This window comes from Triturus cristatus, chromosome 7, assembly GCF_964204655.1.
Source record: "Triturus cristatus chromosome 7, aTriCri1.1, whole genome shotgun sequence".
In the NCBI taxonomy this organism is placed as follows: domain Eukaryota; kingdom Metazoa; phylum Chordata; class Amphibia; order Caudata; family Salamandridae; genus Triturus; species Triturus cristatus.
Window position 1 is genome coordinate 1,082,669,637 of NC_140590.1, and position 25,247 is coordinate 1,082,694,883.

A 25,247-nucleotide genomic window follows, 5' to 3' on the forward strand; every position below is an offset into this window, starting at 1 on the left:
TTCAAGCTCTTCTGCCATCAGCAGTGGGCACAGCGTAATTGGTTCTGCAACAGAAGAAAAGCAACTCAATGCCATCTACAACGCTGTTACCGACTCCGCACTGGAACTGGGACTCAGAGGTCCAAAGGGTACAGCGGTTTCCCCTAATGCTCAAGAGAAGGGCAGGTCAAGATGATAAACCTAGAGCTATTCTTATTTTTTTGGGCAATTTTCATTCTTCGTACGCCCCGATTTCTGCCACTCAACTGTGGAGAGAAGATGGCGGCTTTGTCAATTACTCACTCCATTTCAGAAATCTGGATGTGACGTGTTTTATAATGAATCAGGCCAAACTCAAAGTTGTGCATAAAGATTCGACTAGGGTATTTACATCAGAGATTAAGGCACAGGAATACCTTCAAGAACTGGTGTAAGGTGTTCCTTTAGGAATTGAACTGCCTTTTCCTTTTTTTTTCTCTCTTCTCTTCTTTTGGACATTTTTTTGGGTTTTTTTACTGGTAGTAGGCGGTTAGGGGGCACACACAACACCATGCAGGAGGAATCACAAAGGTCTTTGACCTTTTTTGCCTTTTTGATTGGGGTGGGGAAAGGCTGGGGGTGGGTGTGGGGGACTCAAGGGTGGATATAGTTTTTTTTGTATGGGATATGCACATGGTTTAATGTCTGGTAATTTTCGGTGCTCTTGGTTTGGCTTGGAAATAGATGGAAATTTGTTTTTCTGGTTTAATGAGGAAAATTAGAATTGCATCAGTCAATATATGTGGATTAAATAATCCCCCAAAAAGAAGGCGAATCAGCCTGGATGTCCGATTTTTGAAAGCAGATATCCTATGCCTTCAAGAAACCCATATTGAGGGCAGTAGGAAAGGGGCTTTAGAGATGGAAGGGTATCAACTTGTTGCGTACACGACTCAAGAAACTTGGACGAGGGGAGTCGCAATTTTGGCTAAGAAAGGGATCAGAAGTTATCCACGTGTTCTCACTGATAAAATGGGAAGATGGGCAATTGTACAAATGGACCTGGATAATTAAATGTACACTCTCTGTGCAGTGTATGGGTCTGTGTTGGATGATCCTACACTGTATGATTGGCTGAAAGTGGAACTTGTGGGATGGCCTCTTTCCCTGATATTAAGCGGGGATTTAAATATTAATATGAGCTGTCAGGTTACAACCCACAGGCTTATGTATCAAGGGCGGAAACCCAGAGCTTTTAAATCATTTCAACAACTTGAGTTATTGCACGGGCTAGTGGATGTTTGGGCAGAGACAAAGGGGTCTGATCCAGGTTTTACATATTTTTCTGCACCACATTTCATGCATGCTAGATTGGATTACTTTTTTGTACCATTTGAACTCTTAGGTAGGTGTTTGATTAGTAAATTTCCGAAAGTCATGTCAGACCATAATCCCCTGGTGATTGAGTTAGAAACAGGTGGACAACCCCTACAGACACGCTGGACATTTAACAGGGCCTTACTAAGTGATGAGGGGTATGAACAGCAATTGAAGGTATGGATTCCGAAGTTTATTGAGGAGAATCTAGGGAGCACTAGTTTGGGTATAGTATGGGATACACTAAAAGCAGGAATTAGAGGAGAAACTTCTAGGTATGGCTGGGAGGTGCAGAAAAAGGATAGAACTCTGCTACAATCATTATATGAGAATCTGGGTAAGGCAGAAAGTTATCTGATCGAGATAGTAAATATAGGGGGGGATGCTGTGGCGGCACAATTAAAGATTACTATTGCAAGATCCGCTATCACAGAGATATCACTAAAAAAGGCGGTGGGTAAATATATTGTTTGGAGAAGTAGGGTCTATGAGAACAATGAGAGAGTGGCTGTTCGCACAAGGGAGAAAATGGCCCAAACACGGATTAGGGAAATTAGAGATCCGGGGGTTGGTTTGATAAGCGAACCAGATGCTATTCTCGCCTCATTTCAAAGCTTTTATCAAGGACTATATGCGGAGGATGTGCTGTTTGATGACCAGGTAATGGAATATTATTTGAGGGGGCAAATCTTTGATCAACTCTCTACTGAGGAGAGAGCTGGTCTGGATGCGCCAAGTTCAATAGATGAAATAGCCGAGGCTATAGATTCCCTTACAACGCGTAAAGCCACTGGATGTGATTTGATCCCAGGGGAATTTTATAAGAAATTTAGGACTCAACTTTTGGGGCTTATGATGGAGGTATTTCATAGAGCACAATTTGAACTAGCTGTCCCCGATTCTTGGAAAAGTGCTAATATTAAAGTTTTTCAGAACAAAGGGCCTGCAATGGAATTGGGGTCGTATCGACCAATTACCTTGGTTAATAGTAATGTTAAAATTTATTCTAAAATACTGGCAAAAAGGTTAGCTTCGGTTATTTTAAAATTGGTCCCTCCCTTTCAGCACGGATTTGTACCTGGGAGGGGGACAACCGAGCATATCCGGCGCATAATTACTCTTTTTGATTATGCAAAGGTGACAGGAGACCCTATGGCAGCAATATTTTTGGACGCTGAAAGAGCGTTTGATAGGGTCTCCTGGAACTTTTTATGGCTGATTATGGAGAGGAAAGGCCTTGGTAAAGGTTTTATTAGGGCAATTAAATCTATGTATTTAGCACCTGTTGCCAGGATAAGTTTGATGAATACTTTATCCGATATAATTAAGGGTGAATGGACATAATATCGAAGATAAAATATCGATATGACATAATATCGAATTTTTAATATCGAATGTACCAGAATATCATTTGTAAGTATTTCAAATGCCAAAATATCTAATTTTGTTAAAAATTTTAAATATCGAATGTTTAAATATCGAGTATAAAATATCCAAATGACAAAATAAAGTTATTTTGTTAAGGTAAGTAATATCGAAAATGATAATGTCGAATGTTAAAAAATATCGAATCCTTTAAATTAAAAAATGTGATGAATGTTATAATAATAATGTAAAAATAGTATAAATAATAATTGTTTACATTTTTTTTATGTGTTATATAAATTTTAGGAGCGGGATGTTGGGTTATTAGGGGATAAGGGTGGGGAGTGTTTTAAAAGTATCTATATTCATAATATGTTAATACAAAAAAATGTTTGTTGAGAGTAAATATATTTTTATGAGATATTAATAATATTTAAATATTTTACAAAGGTTGTTTATAATATAAATTTTAGGAGCGGGATGTTGGGTTATTAGGGGATAAGGCTGGGGATTTTTAAACAATTCTCTAAATGAATAATATGTTATTGAAAAACATTAATTTGAGAGTAAATATATTTATGAGATAAAAATAATTTATTCAATTTATCCTAAATATATTTGTAATCTAAATTTGATGAGTGGGATGTAGGGTTATTAGGGGATAAGGGTGGGGAGTGCTTTAAATATATACAATTTAATAATATGTTAATTTAAAATATTGTTTGTTGAGAGTAAATATATATTTATGAGATAATAATTATTTTAAAATATAAATATATTCTTAGTTATGTAAATTTTAGGATTGGGATGTTGTGTTATGAGTGGGCAAGGGTGGGGAGTGTTAAAAAAATTATAAAGTAATAATATGTAATTAATATGTAAGAATTGTTGAGAGTAGATAAATGTTTAATTATTTAAAAAAAAATTGGTTAGAATGTTAACAATTTAGATTCTAAAAAAATTTACAAATATAGATACAATTTGATAAAATATTCTTTAATTAGTATATTAATTGGTTGTTTGTGTTGTGGTGTTTTGGATAATTTTTATATGATTAATATTGTTATATACTATTTTGTAGTGGTATGTCGTGTTGTAAAGGTATAAAGGTGGGCACGGTTAAAATGTTTAAACATTGATAAAATCTTTAGTAATAATTAAATTGTTACAGACTACAAGATAAATTAAAAAACGAAACCCTTTCCTGGTGAAATAATGTACATTTGTAGCAATGTAATAAATTACTATTTGGATAGAATAACTAATAAAGGAAATTTAGAACTTTTCAGTTTCTATATGTAAAATATTTAAATTTAAGAAGTCTATATTTGAAAATTTAGATTTTTTGATAGTGAATTAGAATTTATTGGGAATTGCTATATAATTTATGTACTAATATATTATTTTAAAATAATAAATACATATGTTTTTTTACTATCCAGCACCTTCTGTAATTTAAAAGTGACTGGAGTTGGACTAGTACATTTTATTTATTTACTATCCAGCACCTTCCCCGATTTAAAGTTGAGTGGAGTTGGAATAGTAAATTATATTTATTAACTATCCAGCACCTTCTCTGATTTAATACTTAGTGGAGTAGGAATAGTCAATTATATTTATTTACTATGCAGAACCTTCCCTGATTTAATACTGACTGGAGTTGGAATAGTAAATTGTATTTATTTACTATCCTGCACTTTCCCTGATTTAATACTGAGTGGAGTTGGAATAGTAAATTATATTATTTTACTATCCAGCCTCTTCCCTGATTTTATAGTGGGTGGAGTTGGAATAGTAAATTATATTTATTTACTATCCAGTACCTTCCCTGATTTAATACTGACTGGAGTTGGAAGACTAAATTATATTTATTTACTATCCAGCACCTTCCCTGATTTAATACTGAGTGGAGTTGGAATAGTAAATTATATTTATTTACTATCCAGCATCTTCCCTGATTTAATACTGACTGGAGTTGGAATAGTAAATAGTATTTATTTACTATCTAGCACCTTACCTGATTTATTACTGACTGGAGTTGGAATAGTAAATTATATTTATTTACTATCCAGCATCTTCCCTGATTTAATACTGACTGGAGTTGGAATAGTAAATTATATTTATTTACTATCCAGCACCTTCCATGATTTTATACTGACTGGAGTTGGAATAGTAAATTATATTTATTTACTATCCAGCACCTTCCATGATTTTATACTGACTGGAGTTAGAATAGTACATTTTGTTTATTTACTATCCAGCACCTTGTCTGATTTAATATTGATAGGAGTTTGAATAGTAAATTATATTTATTTACTATCCACCATCTTCACTGATTTAATAGTGAGTGGAGTTGGAATAGTAAAATATATTTATTTACTATCCAGCAGCTTCTCTGATTTAATAGGAATTGTAGTGGGAGTAGTATATTATTTTTAATTTATCTGTTTTTTAGATCAGTAATAGTTTTGGGGGGTATTTTTTATTGATGTGTAATAGTATTTTTTAAAATGATTGTGTTTTTATGAACAGTTTATAAAAATGGAAATTTAGTGAAATAATCAGACTTTGAAATTTGGTCAATGAAGTTTTTATTTTTATTAGAATATAGTTAATTGGATTAGTTATTTTTTATTGGGTAAATCATAAAATTCTGAATACATATGCTGAATATTGTTAAAGCATTTATTTATTGTAATTAACTTTGTGATATATATTACACTATTTACATTATATATTTGTATTCATATATAATTCAGACATTGTTATGTTTAGTAATACATTTGTTGATAATTGTTAACATAAATTTGCTTTTTTTAGGTTTGTGAGAAATAATGCTAAATAATATTGGTAAATTAATTAACAGTTAGGTGCTGATTCCGATCCGTTAAAAAAAAATTGCGTACGACTCGTATCCGTATATTTTTACGTACGATTCGTACAAGTGCCCTACAACCGGCGAAGTACGATTTGTACGTTAAAAATACATACGAATAGCGTTGGGAAAAGTGTACGAGAGGGAGCCGGACATTTTTACGTGCAAATCATAAAACAGAAGTTCGAGCGCGCAAGTACGATCCGTACCGCCCGTCCGAATACACAACCGCATGTAAAAGGCCCCGTACGGAGCGAACGCAGTAGCACACATGTACACGGGTAAACTTGTGCCTGGATACGAGTTGCACAGCCCCCCCTCCCCGCATATGTCAGCACCGTACCCCCGTATGTCAGCACCGTACCCCCCCTCTGCACCGTACTCCAGGACCGTCCCCAGCCCCGCACCTGTACGCACCTTACCCCAGGCCCGTACCCCAGCCCCCCACCTGTACGCGCCGCACCCCAGGTGCGTACCCCAGCCCCGTACCTGTACGCACCGTACCCCAGGACTGTACCCCAGCCCCGCACCTGTACGCGCTGCACTCCAGGCCCGTCTCCCAGCCCCGCACCTGTACGCACCGTACCCCAGGCCCGTACCCCAGCCCCCCACCTGTACGCGCCACACCCCAGGCCCGTACCCCAGCCCCGTACCTGTGCGCGCCGTACCCCAGGACCGTACCCCAGCCCCGCACCTGTACGCGCCACACCCCAGGCCCGTCTCCCAGCCCTGTACCTGTACGCACCGTACCCCAGACCCGTACCCCTGCCCCCCACCTGTACGCGCCGCACCCCAGGCCCGTACCCCAGCCCCGTACCTGTACGCACCGTACCCCAGGACCGTAGTGCCTGTACGCGCCGCACCCCAGGCCTGTACCCCAGCCCCGTACCTGTACGCACCGTACCCCAACACCGTACCCCAGCCCCCCACCTGTACGCGCCGCACCCCAGGCATGTACTCCAGCCCCGTACCTGTACACACCGTACCCCAGGCCCGTACCCCAGCCCCCCACCTGTACACGCCGCACCCCAGGCCTGTATCCCAGATCCGTACCTGTACGCACCGTACCCCAACACCGTACCCCAGCACCCTCACACAGCATCGCGTATGTACGGACCTTACCTACGCGAAAAAGACTCGTAAAGAAACAGGACACTGTAAAACACCCACACCCCACACCATGCCCACAGACAAGAATCCAAAGTTCACAAGGGTGGAGCTGGACCTCCTTGTCAACGAAGTCATCAGAGTTGTTGGACAGGCCACACAGAGGGCTTGCTCCCTCCCCGCACGACAGGGCCCGAGCTCCGGCCCACCAGGCATACCCCCGTGACAGGCCCCTGTACTCCGTCTCCCGACGGACCCTCTGCCCTCGGACCCCTACTCATCACGGGGTCCAGCCCCACCGGCTTCCCCGGCCGGGTCAAGCCGCCATCTTGGGCCCTGCACCACGCGGCCGCGTGGCCTCACCTCGACCCTAACCCCGGGCCTGGCCGGCCCCGACATCCCGGCACCACCATCCACCCAGGAGGTGAGCGGACCACTTGGCAGGTCAATGGGAGAACGAAGTGTCAAGAGCTCTTCCCCCGCCAGGTGCCGATCGCCTCCAGCTCCCCCAGGCGCTGGCTCCACCCCCTGCTGGGTGTCTGGACACCTTCATCCCGGACCCTCCGACCTCCAAGTGCGAGGGTCCGGACATCAAAGGGCACCAGCCCTATAACTGAGGCAGCTCCGGAGCAGGAAGGCAGTTGTATCCTGGAGTCGAGAGACACCGAGTGAACTCAACCCTGACGGTCTACTGGCGCTGCCGTAGCCCGCTCTTGTGAACCATCGTCCTGCCTGCTGGCGCTGCCGCGGCCTTCTGCAACCTTCTTCTTCCTGGGACCTGCTGGCGCCGCCGCGGCCCGTTGTAACGACCATCCTCACCGGGACCTGCTGGCGCTGCCACGGACCGTCATCTTCCTGGGACCTGCTGGCGCTGCCGTGGCCCGTTGTAACGACCATCCTCACCGGGACCTGCTGGCGCTGCCGCGGACCGTACATCTTCCGGGGACCTGCTGGCGCTGCCGCGGCCCGTTGTATCGACCATCCTTACCGGGACCTGCTGGCGCTGCCGCGGACCGTACCACCTAACCACCAAGCTCGAGGATTGTGAGCTCATCATCATCTCATCCGAACTACCTGATTGGTAAATAGACTGACCCGCTACCCCCTTCCCTACCTTACGAGACTCTAATCGAGGGGACCCCTGCGTCCAGACCTCCTTGTACCATTCTACCGTATCATAACTAAGTACCTATAAAGAACACTGAACCTTATCCGTGTGTGATATCTGTCTGTGGGGGGGAAGTTACTTGTCTGTACGATCGCTGGAGACGGCTCTCCCCGGAGACCTCTCCCCCTGACCCCGGCCGGCCCTCCCGGTCCGTCTACCTTTTCTAACATTGGTGGCCAGCGGCGCGATCCGAATCAACGCGTAATCGTACAGAAAGTAGCTCACCCCACGACATAAGCACGATGTCGACCAAAGATAGCAGCTCCACCGAGAAATTCCAAATGGAGAAATTAGAAGAATACAACCACCGCGAACTGAGACAATTTTGCATAGAACTTGGCATTGCTACCACCGGCCTGAGTACCAAGGATGATCTAAAGCGCGCTCTGGAGTCATGGACAGAAACGGGGGTCACAGGACCCTCCGACCAAAGCAGCGTCACACCAGACCAAACCAGCATCACACCAGAGGGGAACGCCACGGCTCCCGAGGAGCGGGGAACGGGCCTCCCGCAAGAGGAGATCCGAGAAAGAGACAGAGTCAGATTACACGAGTTGGAGATGGCACGACTCAAGATGGATGGGGAACTCAAGTTAGCTGAACAGAAACTCAACCTCGAGCATATGCGGCTTCGAGAGGAACGAGAAGAAAAGCAGAGACAGAGAGAGCTGGAAGAGAAAAAAATAACGCTCGAGCACGAGCGCCGGCTAGCGGAAATAGAACTGCGCAAACAGAATAAGGAACTGGGGGTGCCTGAGCGACCACACACCCCGGGGCCAAGTGAGAAAAAAGTTCACATCCCCAAGGATGTTGTCCGCGAATATGTCCGAGAAGACGACATACAACAGTGGTTTAAAGCCTATGAGATCGCAATGACCTCCCACCGGATCGACCGGAGTGATTGGGGAGCCGGACTTTGGGGGAGATTTATCAACGAGGGTCGCGATGCCCTGCTGCAGCTCCCCGATCACCAAATGTCGTCCTACGACCACATGAAGGCTGCCCTCCTCACCCGCTACGGCCTCACGCCCGAGATGTACCGCCAGAGGTTCAGAGATTGCACCAGGATCCCAGGTACAACTTGGGTAGAATACGTGAACTATTTCAGCCGGGCATTCGAAGGTTGGATCAAGGGAAGTCAGGTCACCACTTACGAACAACTCTTCAACCTTATGGTATGGGAGCACCTGTCAAACAACTGTTTCGTCGAGCTCAGGCAGCACCTACTCGACAGTAAGCTGACCGACCCCCGGCAGCTCGCCGCCGAAGCTGACCGGTGGGAAAGCACTCGAGTGGGCCGGAGAGGGCCCCACGACCAGAACAGAGGCAACCAAGGCCAGCACCGTCCTCGGGGAGGAGGAGGGGGCCAGGGGCGAGGGAGAGACGCCTTACCAGCAACACCCGTGGCCAGCACCCCGCCTCCGGCCGGCCGGGGCAACCCCCCGTTGCGGCCTGGGTACCGAGCCAACGTCACGTGCCACCGGTGCCAGCGACTAGGCCACTACGCCAATGACCCGAACTGCCCGCTAAATCAAACACCCAAGCCCCGCCAGGTAGCGGCCGTTGCCCTAGGGGAAGAGCAATCATCGGAGGGACCCGAAGAGTACGAGCCGGCCCAGCAAGGGTGGGAACCGGCCGCCATGGTCCTGGCATGCCTAGGGGGAAGAGACATGGTTCCGCGGGCTCCCCTACCCGCCAACACCAGAAAATACGGTCAGTGGGTGACCATTAATGGACAGAGAGCCGAGGCCTTGCGAGACACCGGCGCCAGCGTGACGGCCGTCCGCTGTCATCTGGTGAAGCCCGAGCAGATCCTGCCGAACATTCTCTGCCCCGTCCGCTCGGCAGATAACTCTGAGAGTATGTGTAAGATGGCCTGCGTCCCGTTTGAATGGGGAGGGGTCTCCGGCCTACTGAAAGTGACGGTCCGGGACGATGCCCCCGTGGACTGCCTCCTGGGGAATGACCTCGAGAGTTCCCCGTGGGCCACCGTCGAGAAAAGAGAGCACCTGGGGATGCTGGGCCTCCCGGACTGGGCCTGCATAACCACCCGATCCATGGCCGCCCGTGCCACCCCCCGATCAGAAGAAACCGAATGGCCAGCACCTCCGCCCCCGGTTGCCCCCGTCGAGGACAACGGCGAGTCCGACCTCCCGGACCCGACTATCGAAGCAGACGCACAACACCAGGACCTTCCGGATCTGGCTCAGTGGCGTCAAGAGGGGGGGCCCACCCAAGAACAGTTCCGCCAGGAACAAAAGACCTGTCCCTCCCTCGAGGGACTCCGCCAACAAGCCGATACCCAAAACGCAGGGGACACCACCGGAACCCACTGGGTCTACTGGGACAACGACCTGCTCTACAGTGAGCAAAGAATCGCCGAGCTGGGGGCCGGTCGAGTTCTGGTGGTACCGCTCCGCTTCCGAGACTTTCTGCTCAACCTGGCCCACGATGTCCCCCTGGCTGGACACCTGGGCCAAGACAAAACATACAGTCGCCTGGTGACCCACTTTTTCTGGCCAAAAATGAGGAATGACGTCCTGAACCACTGCCGATCTTGCCCCACGTGCCAAGCCAGCGGGAAGAGTGGTCGGAAGCTGAAGGCCCCTCTGCAACCCTTCCCTGTGGTCACCACCCCGTTCGAGAGGGTGGGGATAGACATTGTGGGGCCTCTGGACCCCCGCACGGCACAAGGACACAGGTTCATCTTGGTACTCGTGGACCATGCCACCCGCTACCCCGAGGCGGTGCCCCTACGGACAGTGACAGCTCCGGTGGTTGGCCGGGCCCTGATGGGGATCTTCTCCAGGGTAGGCTTCCCCCGAGAAGTCGTCAGCGACCGAGGTACGAATTTCATATCTAAATACATGAAGTCCCTCTGGCAACAATGCGGGGTCACCTACAGATTCACGACCCCCTATCACCCCCAAGGGAACGGACTAGTGGAGCGTTTTAACCGCACTCTCAAGGGGATGATTGGGGGATTGGAAGAGCCTCTCCGTCGCCAGTGGGATGTGCTGCTCCCGTGCCTCCTCTTCGCCTACCGAGAAGTCCCCCAGAAGTCCCTCGGCTTTAGCCCTTTCGAACTCTTGTACGGGCACCCTGTGCGAGGGCCCCTCAGCCTAGTCAAGGAAGGTTGGGAGATGGCCCCCTTAACGACCCCTCCCGACGTCTTCAAATACATCCTGGCCCTACGAAACCAGACCCGGCGCTTCAGGGAGATGGCCAAGGCGAACCTCGAGGCCAGTCAGGAGGACATGAAGAGGTGGTATGATCACAATGCCTCCTCCGTTGAATTCGAGCCTGGGCAGCAAGTATGGGTGATGTCCCCCACCGAACCATGTGCCCTGCAAGACAAGTGGACGGGGCCCTTCAAAGTGGTCGAGCGTAAAAGCCCCGTCACTTACCTCATCGACATGGGGTCCACCCGGAACCCCCTGCGGGTCCTCCACACCAACCGGCTCAAACCACACTTTGTGCGCTCCGAACTAAGCCTCCTGATGGCGACAGACAGTGGTACAGAAGAAGACTCCGAGCCCCTCCCGGATCTCTTAAAGACTCAGGAGAAGGACGGCTCCGTGGATGGGGTCCGGCTCTCTGACGCCCTCACTTCGGAGCAACGCCAGGACTGCCGGGACCTCCTGCTGCAGTTCGCTGCCCTGTTCTCCCTCACCCCCGGGGTCACCCCTTGGTGTTTGCACGACGTAGACACCGGGGACAGTCCCCCTGTCCGGCACCGGGCCTACCGCGTACCAGATCGGGTACGGGCCTGCATACAGGAGGAAGTGGCCAAGATGCTCACGATCGGGGTCATCGAGCCCTCGGACAGTCCCTGGGCCAGTCCGGTTGTATTAGTTCCCAAGGCCGCTGCCCCCGGCACCGCCCCTGAACTGAGATTCTGCGTCGACTACCGGGGCTTGAACGCTGTCACCCGGACCGACGCTCATCCCATCCCCCGAGCAGACGAGCTGATCGACCGGCTGGGGGCCGCCCGCTACCTTAGTATCTTCGACCTAACGGCGGGCTACTGGCAGATCGGCCTCACACCCAGGGCTCAGGAACGGTCAGCCTTCTCCACCCCCGATGGCCACTATCAATTTAAGGTCATGCCCTTTGGCATGAAGAATGCCCCCGCCACATTCCAACGCCTTGTGAACCAGGTCTTGGCAGGGCTCGAAGAATTCAGCGCTGCCTACCTGGACGATATCGCTGTATACAGCCGCCACTGGTCCGACCACCTCCGTCACCTCCAAGAGGTCCTCCAAGCCCTCCAGCGGGCCGGCCTCACCATTAAGGCCGGCAAGTGCCAAATTGGCCAAGGGTCTGTGACCTACCTTGGGCACCAAGTGGGAAGCGGGCTGGTGGCCCCACTACAACTTAAGATTGCTGCCATCCAGTCCTGGCAGCCCCCCGTCACCCAGACCGAGGTCCGAGCCTTCTTGGGGCTCACCGGCTACTACCGGCGGTTCGTGAAGGACTACGGCAGCATCGTGGGGCCCCTCACGGGACTCACATCCAAGAATCAACCGAAGCGGGTCCACTGGACTCCTGATTGTCAAGCGGCCTTCGAGGAGCTGAAGGCCGCCCTGTGCACCGCCCCGGTGCTCCAGGCCCCCGATTACAGTCGGGAATTTGTGGTGCAGACCAACGCCTCCGACCACGGCATCGGGGCCGTCCTCTCTCAGCTGAACCCCGAAGGTCATGACCAGGCGGTGGCCTTCATCAGTCGACGTCTCCTGGCCCGAGAACAGCGTTGGAGCACCATCGAGAGGGAGGCATTTGCAGTAGTGTGGGCCCTCAAAAAGCTCCGACCCTATCTCTTCGGTACCCACTTCCGGGTACAAACCGACCATCGACCCCTGCAATGGCTGATGCAGATGCGGGGGGAGAACCCAAAACTCTTGCGCTGGTCCATTTCCCTGCAGGGAATGGACTTCACTGTGGAGCACCGGCCAGGCCAAGACCACGCCAACGCGGATGGCCTGTCCCGCTTTTTCCGCCTCGACGAAGAGAGTCCCCAAGGAGATGGGTGACTCTCCCCGCCTTCAGCTGGGGGGGACGCATGTTGGACAGGCCACACAGAGGGCTTGCTCCCTCCCCGCACGACAGGGCCCGAGCTCCGGCCCACCAGGCATACCCCCGTGACAAGCCCCTGTACTCCGTCTCCCGACGGACCCTCTGCCCTCGGACCCCTACTCATCACGGGGTCCAGCCCCACCGGCTTCCCCGGCCGGGTCAAGCCGCCATCTTGGGCCCTGCACCACGCGGCCGCGTGGCCTCACCTCGACCCTAACCCCGGGCCTGGCCGGCCCCGACATCCCGGCACCACCATCCACCCAGGAGGTGAGCGGACCACTTGGCAGGTCAATGGGAGAACGAAGTGTCAAGAGCTCTTCCCCCGCCAGGTGCCGATCGCCTCCAGCTCCCCCAGGCGCTGGCTCCACCCCCTGCTGGGTGTTTGGACACCTTCATCCCGGACCCTCCGACCTCCAAGTGCGAGGGTCCGGACATCAAAGGGCACCAGCCCTATAACTGAGGCAGCTCCGGAGCAGGAAGGCAGTTGTATCCTGGAGTCGAGAGACACCGAGTGAACTCAACCCTGACGGTCTACTGGCGCTGCCGTAGCCCGCTCTTGTGAACCATCGTCCTGCCTGCTGGCGCTGCCGCGGCCTTCTGCAACCTTCTTCTTCCTGGGACCTGCTGGCGCCGCCGCGGCCCGTTGTAACGACCATCCTCACCGGGACCTGCTGGCGCTGCCGCGGACCGTCATCTTCCTGGGACCTGCTGGCGCTGCCGCGGCCCGTTGTAACGACCATCCTCACCGGGACCTGCTGGCGCTGCCGCGGACCGTACATCTTCCGGGGACCTGCTGGCGCTGCCGCGGTCCGTTGTATCGACCATCCTTACCGGGACCTGCTGGCGCTGCCGCGGACCGTACCACCTAACCACCAAGCTCGAGGATTGTGAGCTCATCATCATCTCATCCGAACTACCTGATTGGTAAATAGACTGACCCGCTACCCCCTTCCCTACCTTACGAGACTCTAATCGAGGGGACCCCTGCGTCCAGACCTCCTTGTACCATTCTACCGTATCATAACTAAGTACCTATAAAGAACACTGAACCTTATCCGTGTGTGATATCTGTCTGTGGGGGGGAAGTTACTTGTCTGTACGATCGCTGGAGACGGCTCTCCCCGGAGACCTCTCCCCCTGACCCCGGCCGGCCCTCCCGGTCCGTCTACCTTTTCTAACAAGAGTCGAGCCACAGCTGTTTGGAACATTGGTCAGACAGACCAGCATAGCCCAAAAAACTAGCCTGTGGCAGAGGATCGTTGATAAGGTGAATGCTGTTGCGCCCATCCGAAGAACCAGGCATGAATGCCAAGCCAGGTGGTACGATCTGCGCAGGGCAGTCAAGCGGAAAATGAACGAGGAATACGCCCAGAGCAACATCACTGGAGGTGGGCTGCCCCACAGACCCATACATTACCATCCCTGGGAGGAGAAGGTGATGGCCCTGCTTCCGCCGGTGGGAGTACACGGAGTCGAAGGAGTCAAAGAGCCTGGTGAGTACACAAACTACTTACGTAACATGGGGGCAATGGCAGCCACAACCCAAATACACCAAATGCACGCAACTACCCCCAAGCCCTCACCGGACACAACCACACTCAAAAAGTACGCTCATGCCACTAACATGTCCATGCCCCATTCACAAAGCAAGGCCATGCCATGTCCCAGGCTACACGAACCACAAACCAAAGACTGGATGTCCGGGATGCTGGGAGGGTGGGCCTCACAAAACACATTGTGACACTCAGAAGCAGACACCAATGCCCTCAGCCCATATGGCCTAGGTACATACCCATGCACCATGCCCAAGGCACAGGGACTGGCAAAGTACTGACCAGGTAGCTGACACTTGGCCCTGCTGTATGCAGCACAAGGCCCTCCTGTGACCACTGTACACTCAAACACCAACTCCAGTAGCTCAGATATCTAGCACAGGAACTCACACTCACTGTCATGCCAGCATGCACCATGAGGGGACAGACACATCACCTGGGAGACCCAATGACAAATCACACTACACACAACAGCAGGCCCGGTCACAACCCCCCCTTACACAAGCACACACCCCTGGGGCAGGCAACGGATTCATCCACTCTCACAATGGACATGTGACACAACAAGATCAATCCATAGCCAAATAAGCATCCTAGCCACAATTCTACAGGTCAAACACTCAGGAGAACATATCAATCTGTCCCCCGCAACATACCCATCCACAAGTGGACATTGAGAGGATTGCTAGGCACATCCAACTACCTGGAGGAACTGTGCCAACTTGAATATGTATGAAACATGGATGTCGCATGAAACAGCATTGACATTGTCTCTCTCTCACACACAGGGCAACGTCATGGATCTACCCCCAACAATGGGGGGGAACAATCACAGTCCCAGGCTCGGGCGTGAAGATGATCCCACCGGCAGCGACGACTCTCACCACTCCGTGGATGACCCTGACCAACCTGGACCCTCTGGTTCCCAAGCCCCTGCAGCACCTGCTTCAGGTACATCTGTGCCAACCACCACCCCCATTCCTGCCACATCCCAGGAGACACCCAGGAGCCCTGCTCGCACTGAACAACAGAGCCAGTCTGACCAGGAGGGTCAATGTTCTCCGGGCACCCAGGAGGAGGCAGGCAACCCTGCAAATGCCATCCCTCATCGGGTCCCGTAGACCCGATGTGCCCACAACGGCAGGCCAGGCTCATGTGGGCAGGGGTGGTGGGAGTGGAGGCAGGCGGAGGCGCGAACCTGACCAGCCAGCTGAGGGAACCGGTATGTCACACTTACGCCACATCCTGGACACATACCGGCGTGACACCAGGGGCATCAGCCAGGTAGTGGGGTGCCTCACGGAGATGAAGGGGACCCTCAACGAGATGAAGAACCTGCAGGCCAAGCAACATGCCAGTCAACAACAACACCAAGGACGGATGTAGGCAAGACTGGGTGAGCTCCTGGCGGTGCAAAGGGACATAAGCAATTCACTCCGTCGGATCGCCGACAACATGGGCAACCCTCCCTGTGACACCAGGCGCAGACGAGCACCAGCCACAGGGAGGGAGGAGGCGGAGGAGGATTCGTCCGACGGAGCGTCCCAAACATCATCAAGGCCTGCATCTGAGGGTCCCCGGAGGAAGGTGGGTCGTCCACGGAAAAGACCGTGAGAGGCAGCGAACCATCCACATCTCCCAGGTCACCTGGCCTGGCACCTAGCCCTCTGGCGCAACAGCAGCACCACATCCAATGACATTCTCTGCCACATGGACTTGCTGGTCACAGTCTGACCAATGCTGACCAACACTGTGGTCTGGACTCTGATGTCTTCTAATGCCAAGGATACCATCTCCCCCTGTGAACTTTGGATTCCATGCACCCGGTAGAGCACCTTATTTTATCTACCAAAACACGTACCCCACCGCAAATAAAGAGATTAATTTTGTATTATGAGATGTTGCAGTCATTTTGCATTAGTCCACAAAATATGTGTGTCTAAATGTCTAACTATGCCTGAGTGTTGAACTAACTCCACCCATCCATACCCTTGGATCTGAGTCTGGTACAGGACACACATGGGTCACAATGTATCATTCAATGCAGACATGGAGCACAATACTCACCTGTGATGGCCTCAAGCTGCTTTTTTTTTCACGTGTACCCCTTCATCGCAATGTGTGTGAGCTGCTAATTTTTAATGACATGTGCCCTGTACGTCTAGCTTGCCGCCAGCTGTCTGTATGAGATGACATCCTTCAAATGCAGATATGTGGATGTATGTCACTCCTGTGATGTCTCTGGCTGTTTACTTACACTGGCCCAGAGCTTGTTTCAGGGCATGTAATGTAGAACTTGACAATCAACAGTTGTAGCTGGCTCTTCGTAGGAGTCTCATCTGGCTGGCATACGTGTCCGGGATGTATTGCACAGACCAGACTCTGTATTTCGCAGATGTGTATTAGCTGTTAAACATGTGCTCAGTTTATTGACATTGGTGTTGTGATGTACTCACTCTTCGTTATTCCTTCCTAATTTCTGCAGGGCACTGCCTCTCCCCCGACCAATGCCAGACTTGGGTGCCATGAGGGAACGTGACTGCATAAGACGTTACAGATTCTCGCAACAGTTGATTGAGAACTTGACCGCAAAGCTTGAACAACACCTCCAACCGCGACACAGGTATCCTACTGCGCTGACCCCCAAGATGAAGGTGATGGCAGCCCTACATGTTTTTTGCCACCGGTACATTTCAATTCACCATAGCTGATGTGGGTGGCATGTCCCAGACCATGTTCAGCCGTGTCCTGCATGATTTTTTAGAAGCCATGTTGGAGCACCTGGATGAATTCATCCATTTTCCAACTCGTGAGCAGTTGACAGGTGTCAAGGGTGAGTTCTATGCCCTGGGAGGGATGCCCCATGTCATATCTCTGTCCACTGCTGGGAGTGATAGGCACACACCCCTCACATGTCTCTGTCTACTGCTGGTATTCCTCTGCACCCACCCCCATGTCTCTGTCCACTGCTGGGAGTGATAGGCACCCACTCCTCATATGTCTGGGCACTGCTGGGAGTGATATGCACCCACCCCTCATATGTCTGGGCACTGCTGGGAGTGATATGCACCCACCCCTCATATGTCTGGGCACTGCTGGGAGTCCTCTGCACCCACCCCCATGTCTCTGTCCACTGCTGGGAGTGATATGCACCCACCCCTCACATGTCTGGGCACTGATGGGAGTGATATGCACCCACCCCTCACATATCTCTGTCCACTGCTGGGAGTGATAGGCACCCACCCCTCACATGTCTCTGTCCACTGCTGGTATTCCTCTGCACCCACCCCCATGTCTGTGTCCACTGCTGGGAGTGATAGGCACCCACCCCTCATATGTCTGGGCACTGCTGGGAGTGATATGCACCCACCCCTCATATGTCTGGGCACTGCTGGGAGTGATATGCACCCACCCCTCATATGTCTGGGCATTGCTGGGAGTGAAATGCACACACCCCTCATATGTCTGGGCACTGCTGGGAGTGATATGCACCCACCCCTCATATGTCTGGGCACTGCTGGGAGTCCTCTGCACCCACCCCCATATCTCTGTCCACTGCTGGGAGTCCTCTGCACCCACCCCCAATGTCTCTGTCCACTGCTGGGAGTGATAGGCGCCCACCCCTCATATGTCTGTCCACTGCCGGGAGTGATAGGCACCCACCCCTCATATGTCTGGGCACTGCTGGGAGTCCTCTGCACCCACCCCCATGTTTATGTCCACTGCTGGGAGTGATAGGCACCCACCCCTCACATGTTTATGTCCACTGCTGGGAGTGATAGGCACCCACCCCTCACATGTCTGGGCACTGCTGGGAGTGATATGCACCCACCCCTCACATATCTCTGTCCACTGCTGGGAGTGATAGGCACACACCCCTCACATGTCTCTGTCCACTGCTGGTATTCCTCTGCACCCACCCCCATGTCTCTGTCCACTGCTGGGAGTGATAGGCACCCACTCCTCATATGTCTGGGCACTGCTGGGAGTGATATGCACCCACCCCTCATATGTTTGGGCACTACTGGGAGTGATATGCACCCACCCCTCATATGTCTGGGCATTGCTGGGAGTCCTCTGCACCCACCCCCATGTCTCTGTCCACTGCTGGGAGTGATATGCACCCACCCCTCACATGTCTGGGCACTGCTGGGAGTGATATGCACCCACCCCTCACATATCTCTGTCCACTGCTGGGAGTGATAGGCACCCACCCCTCACATGTCTCTGTCCACTGCTGGTATTCCTCTGCACCCACCCCCATGTCTGTGTCCACTGCTGGGAGTGATAGGCACCCACCCTTCATATGTCTGGGCACTGCTGTGAGTGATATGCACCCACCCCTCATATGTCTGGGCACTGCTGGGAGTGATATGCACCCACCCCTCATATGTCTGGGCATTGCTGGGAGTGATATGCACCCACCCCTCATATGTCTGGTCACTGCTGGGAGTGAAATGCACCCACCCCTCATATATCTGGGCACTGCTGGGAGTGATATGCACCCACCCCTAATATGTCTGGGCACTGCTGGGAGTCCTCTGCACCCACCCCCATATCTCTGTCCACTGCTGGGAGTCCTCTGCACCCACCCCCAATGTCTCTGTCCACTGCTCCGAGTGATAGGCACCCACCCCTCATATGTCTCTACACTGCTGGGAGTGATAGGCACCCACCCCTCATATGTCTGGGCACTGCTGGGAGTCCTCTGCACCCACCCCCATGTTTATGTCCACTGCTGGGAGTGATAGGCACCCACCCCTCACATGTTTATGTCCACTGCTGGAAGTGATAGGCACCCACCCCTCACATGTCTGGGCACTACTGGGAGTGACATGCACCCACCCCTCACATTTCTCTGTCCACTGCTGAGAGTGATAGGCACACAGCCCTCACATGTCTCTGTCCACTGCTGGTATTCCTCTGCACCCACCCCCATGTCTCTGTCCACTGCTGGGAGTGATAGGCACCCCCTCCTCATATGTCTGGGCACTGCTGGGAGTGATATGCACCCACCCCCATGTCTCTGTCCACTGCTGGGAGTGATATGCACCCACCCCTCACATGTCTGGGCACTGCTGGGAGTGATAGGCACCCACCCCTCACATGTCTCTGTCCACTGCTGGTATTCCTCTGCACCCACCCCCATGTATGTGTCCACTGCTGGGAGTGATAGGCACCCACCCCTCATATGTCTGGGCACTGCTGGGAGTGATATGCACCCACCCCTCATATGTCTGGTCACTGCTGGGAGTGAAATGCACCCACCCCTCATATGTCTGGGCACTGCTGGGAGTGATATGCACCCACCCCTCATATGTCTGGGCACTGCTGGGAGTCCTCTGCACCCACCCCCATGTCTCTGTCCACTGCTGGGAGTCCTCTGCACCCACCCCCAATGTCTCTGTCCACTGCTGGGAGTGATAGGCACCCACCCCTCATATGTCTGTCCACTGCTGGGAGTGATAGGCACCCACCCCTCATATGTCTGGGCACTGCTGGGAGTCCTCTGCACCCACCCCCATGTCTCTGTCCACATCTGGGAGTGATAGGCACCCACCCCTCACATGTTTATGTCCACTACTGGGAGTGATAGGCACCCACCCCTCACATGTCTGGGCACTGCTGGGAGTGATATGCACCCACCCCTCACATATCTCTGTCCACTGCTGGGAGTGATAGGCACACACCCCTCACATGTCTCTGTCCACTGCTGGAATTCCTCTGCACCCACCCCCATGTCTGTGTCCACTGCTGGGAGTGATAGGCACCCACCCCTCATATGTCTGGGCACTGCTGGGAGTGATATGCACCCACCCCTCATATGTCTGGGCACTGCTGGGAGTGATATGCACCCACCCCTCATATGTCTGGTCACTACTGGGAGTGAAATGCACCCACCCCTCATATGTCTGGGCACTGCTGGGAGTGATATGCACCCACCCCTCATATGTCTGGGCACTGCTGGGAGTCCTCTGCACCCACCCCCATGTCTCTGTCCACTGCTGGGAGTCCTCTGCACCCACCCCCAATGTCTCTGTCCACTGCTGGGAGTGATAGGCACCCACCCCTCATATGTCTGTCCACTGCTGCGAGTGATAGGCACCCACCCCTCATATGTCTGGGCACTGCTGGGAGTCCTCTGCACCCACCCCCATGTCTCTGTCCACATCTGGGAGTGATAGGCACCCACCCCTCACATGTTTATGTCCGCTACTGGGAGTGATAGGCACCCACCCCTCACATGTCTGGGCACTGCTATGAGTGATATGCACCCACCCCTCATATGTCTGGGCACTGCTGGGAGTGATATGCACCCACCCCTCATATGTCTGGGCACTGCTGGGAGTCCTCTGCACCCACCCCCATGTCTCTGTCCACTGCTGGGAGTGATATGCACCCACCCCTCACATGTCTGGGCACTGCTGGGAGTGATATGCACCCACCCCTCACATGTCTGGGCACTGCTGGGAGTCCTCTGCACCCACCCCCATGTCTCTGTCCATATCTGGGAGTGATAGGCACCCACCCCTCACATGTTTATGTCCGCTACTGGGAGTGATAGGCACCCACCTCTCACATGTCTGGGCACTGCTGGGAGTGATATGCACCCACCCCTCATATGTCTGGGCACTGCTGGGAGTGATATGCACCCACCCCTCATATGTCTGGGCACTGCTGGGAGTCCTCTGCACCCACCCCCATGTCTCTGTCCACTGCTGGGAGTGATATGCACCCACCCCTCACATGTCTGGGCACTGATGGGAGTGATATGCACCCACCCCTCACATATCTCTGTCCACTGCTGGGAGTGATAGGCACCCACCCCTCACATGTCTCTGTCCACTGCTGGTATTCCTCTGCACCCACCCCCATGTCTGTGTCCACTGCTGGGAGTGATAGGCACCCACCCCTCATATGTCTGGGCACTGCTGGGAGTGATATGCACCCACCCCTCATATGTCTGGGCACTGCTGGGAGTGATATGCACCCACCCCTCATATGTCTGGGCATTGCTGGGAGTGAAATGCACACACCCCTCATATGTCTGGGCACTGCTGGGAGTGATATGCACCCACCCCTCATATGTCTGGGCACTGCTGGGAGTCCTCTGCACCCACCCCCATATCTCTGTCCACTGCTGGGAGTCCTCTGCACCCACCCCCAATGTCTCTGTCCACTGCTGGGAGTGATAGGCGCCCACCCCTCATATGTCTGTCCACTGCTGGGAGTGATAGGCACCCACCCCTCATATGTCTGGGCACTGCTGGGAGTCCTCTGCACCCACCCCCATGTTTATGTCCACTGCTGGGAGTGATAGGCACCCACCCCTCACATGTTTATGTCCACTGCTGGGAGTGATAGGCACCCACCCCTCACATGTCTGGGCACTGCTGGGAGTGATATGCACCCACCCCTCACATATCTCTGTCCACTGCTGGGAGTGATAGGCACACACCCCTCACATGTCTCTGTCCACTGCTGGTATTCCTCTGCACCCACCCCCATGTCTCTGTCCACTGCTGGGAGTGATAGGCACCCACTCCTCATATGTCTGGGCACTGCTGGGAGTGATATGCACCCACCCCTCATATGTTTGGGCACTACTGGGAGTGATATGCACCCACCCCTCATATGTCTGGGCATTGCTGGGAGTCCTCTGCACCCACCCCCATGTCTCTGTCCACTGCTGGGAGTGATATGCACCCACCCCTCACATGTCTGGGCACTGCTGGGAGTGATATGCACCCACCCCTCACATATCTCTGTCCACTGCTGGGAGTGATAGGCACCCACCCCTCACATGTCTCTGTCCACTGCTGGTATTCCTCTGCACCCACCCCCATGTCTGTGTCCACTGCTGGGAGTGATAGGCACCCACCCTTCATATGTCTGGGCACTGCTGTGAGTGATATGCACCCACCCCTCATATGTCTGGGCACTGCTGGGAGTGATATGCACCCACCCCTCATATGTCTGGGCATTGCTGGGAGTGATATGCACCCACCCCTCATATGTCTGGTCACTGCTGGGAGTGAAATGCACCCACCCCTCATATATCTGGGCACTGCTGGGAGTGATATGCACCCACCCCTCATATGTCTGGGCACTGCTGGGAGTCCTCTGCACCCACCCCCATATCTCTGTCCACTGCTGGGAGTCCTCTGCACCCACCCCCAATGTCTCTGTCCACTGCTCCGAGTGATAGGCACCCACCCCTCATATGTCTCTCCACTGCTGGGAGTGATAGGCACCCACCCCTCATATGTCTGGGCACTGCTGGGAGTCCTCTGCACCCACCCCCATGTTTATGTCCACTGCTGGGAGTGATAGGCACCCACCCCTCACATGTTTATGTCCACTGCTGGGAGTGATAGGCACCCACCCCTCACATGTCTGGGCACTACTGGGAGTGACATGCACCCACCCCTCACATTTCTCTGTCCACTGCTGAGAGTGATAGGCACACAGCCCTCACATGTCTCTGTCCACTGCTGGTATTCCTCTGCACCCACCCCCATGTCTCTGTCCACTGCTGGGAGTGATAGGCACCCCCTCCTCATATGTCTGGGCACTGCTGGGAGTGATATGCACCCACCCCCATGTCTCTGTCCACTGCTGGGAGTGATATGCACCCACCCCTCACATGTCTGGGCACTGCTGGGAGTGATAGGCACCCACCCCTCACATGTCTCTGTCCACTGCTGGTATTCCTCTGCACCCACCCCCATGTCTGTGTCCACTGCTGGGAGTGATAGGCACCCACCCCTCATATGTCTGGGCACTGCTGGGAGTGATATGCACCCACCCCTCATATGTCTGGTCACTGCTGGGAGTGAAATGCACCCACCCCTCATATGTCTGGGCACTGCTGGGAGTGATATGCACCCACCCCTCATATGTCTGGGCACTGCTGGGAGTCCTCTGCACCCACCCCCATGTCTCTGTCCACTGCTGGGAGTCCTCTGCACCCACCCCCAATGTCTCTGTCCACTGCTGGGAGTGATAGGCACCCACCCCTCATATGTCTGTCCACTGCTGGGAGTGATAGGCACCCACCCCTCATATGTCTGGGCACTGCTGGGAGTCCTCTGCACCCACCCCCATGTCTCTGTCCACATCTGGGAGTGATAGGCACCCACCCCTCACATGTTTATGTCCCCTACTGGGAGTGATAGGCACCCACCCCTCACATGTCTGGGCACTGCTGGCAGTGATATGCACCCACCCCTCACATATCTCTGTCCACTGCTGGGAGTGATAGGCACACACCCCTCACATGTCTCTGTCCACTGCTGGAATTCCTCTGCACCCACCCCCATGTCTGTGTCCACTGCTGGGAGTGATAGGCACCCACCCCTCATATGTCTGGGCACTGCTGGGAGTGATATGCACCCACCCCTCATATGTCTGGGCACTGCTGGGAGTGATATGCACCCACCCCTCATATGTCTGGTCACTACTGGGAGTGAAATGCACCCACCCCTCATATGTCTGGGCACTGCTGGGAGTGATATGCACCCACCCCTCATATGTCTGGGCACTGCTGGGAGTCCTCTGCACCCACCCCCATGTCTCTGTCCACTGCTGGGAGTCCTCTGCACCCACCCCCAATGTCTCTGTCCACTGCTGGGAGTGATAGGCACCCACCCCTCATATGTCTGTCCACTGCTGCGAGTGATAGGCACCCACCCCTCATATGTCTGGGCACTGCTGGGAGTCCTCTGCACCCACCCCCATGTCTCTGTCCACATCTGGGAGTGATAGGCACCCACCCCTCACATGTTTATGTCCGCTACTGGGAGTGATAGGCACCCACCCCTCACATGTCTGGGCACTGCTGGGAGTGATATGCACCCACCCCTCATATGTCTGGGCACTGCTGGGAGTGATATGCACCCACCCCTCATATGTCTGGGCACTGCTGGGAGTCCTCTGCACCCACCCCCATGTCTCTGTCCACTGCTGGGAGTGATATGCACCCACCCCTCACATGTCTGGGCACTGCTGGGAGTGATAGGCACCCACCCCTCACATGTCTCTGTCCACTGCTAGTATTCCTCTGCACCCACCCCCATGTCTGTGTCCACTGCTGGGAGTGGTAGGCACCCACCCCTCATATGTCTGGGCACTGCTGGGAGTGATACGCACCCACCCCTCATATGTCTGGTCACTGCTGGGAGTGAAATGCACCCACCCCTCATATGTCTGGGCACTGCTGGGAGTGATATGCACCCACCCCTCATATGTCTGGGCACTGCTGGGAGTCCTCTGCACCCACCCCCAATGTCTCTGTCCACTGCTGGGAGTGATAGGCACCCACCCCTCATATGTCTGTCCACTGCTGGGAGTGATAGGCACCCACCGCTCATATGTCTGGGCACTGCTGGGAGTCCTCTGCACCCACCCCCATGTCTCTGTCCACATCTGGGAGTGATAGGCACCCACCCCTCACATGTTTATGTCCACTACTGGGAGTGATAGGCACCCACCCCTCACATGTCTGGGCACTGCTGGGAGTGATATGCACCCACCCCTCACATATCTCTGTCCACTGCTGGGAGTGATAGGCACACACCCCTCACATGTCTCTGTCCACTGCTGGTATTCCTCTGCACCCACCCCCATGTCTGTGTCCACTGCTGGGAGTGATAGGCACCCACCCTTCATATGTCTGGGCACTGCTGGGAGTGATATGCACCCACCCCTCATATGTCTGGGCACTGCTGGGAGTGATATGCACCCACCCCTCATATGTCTGGGCATT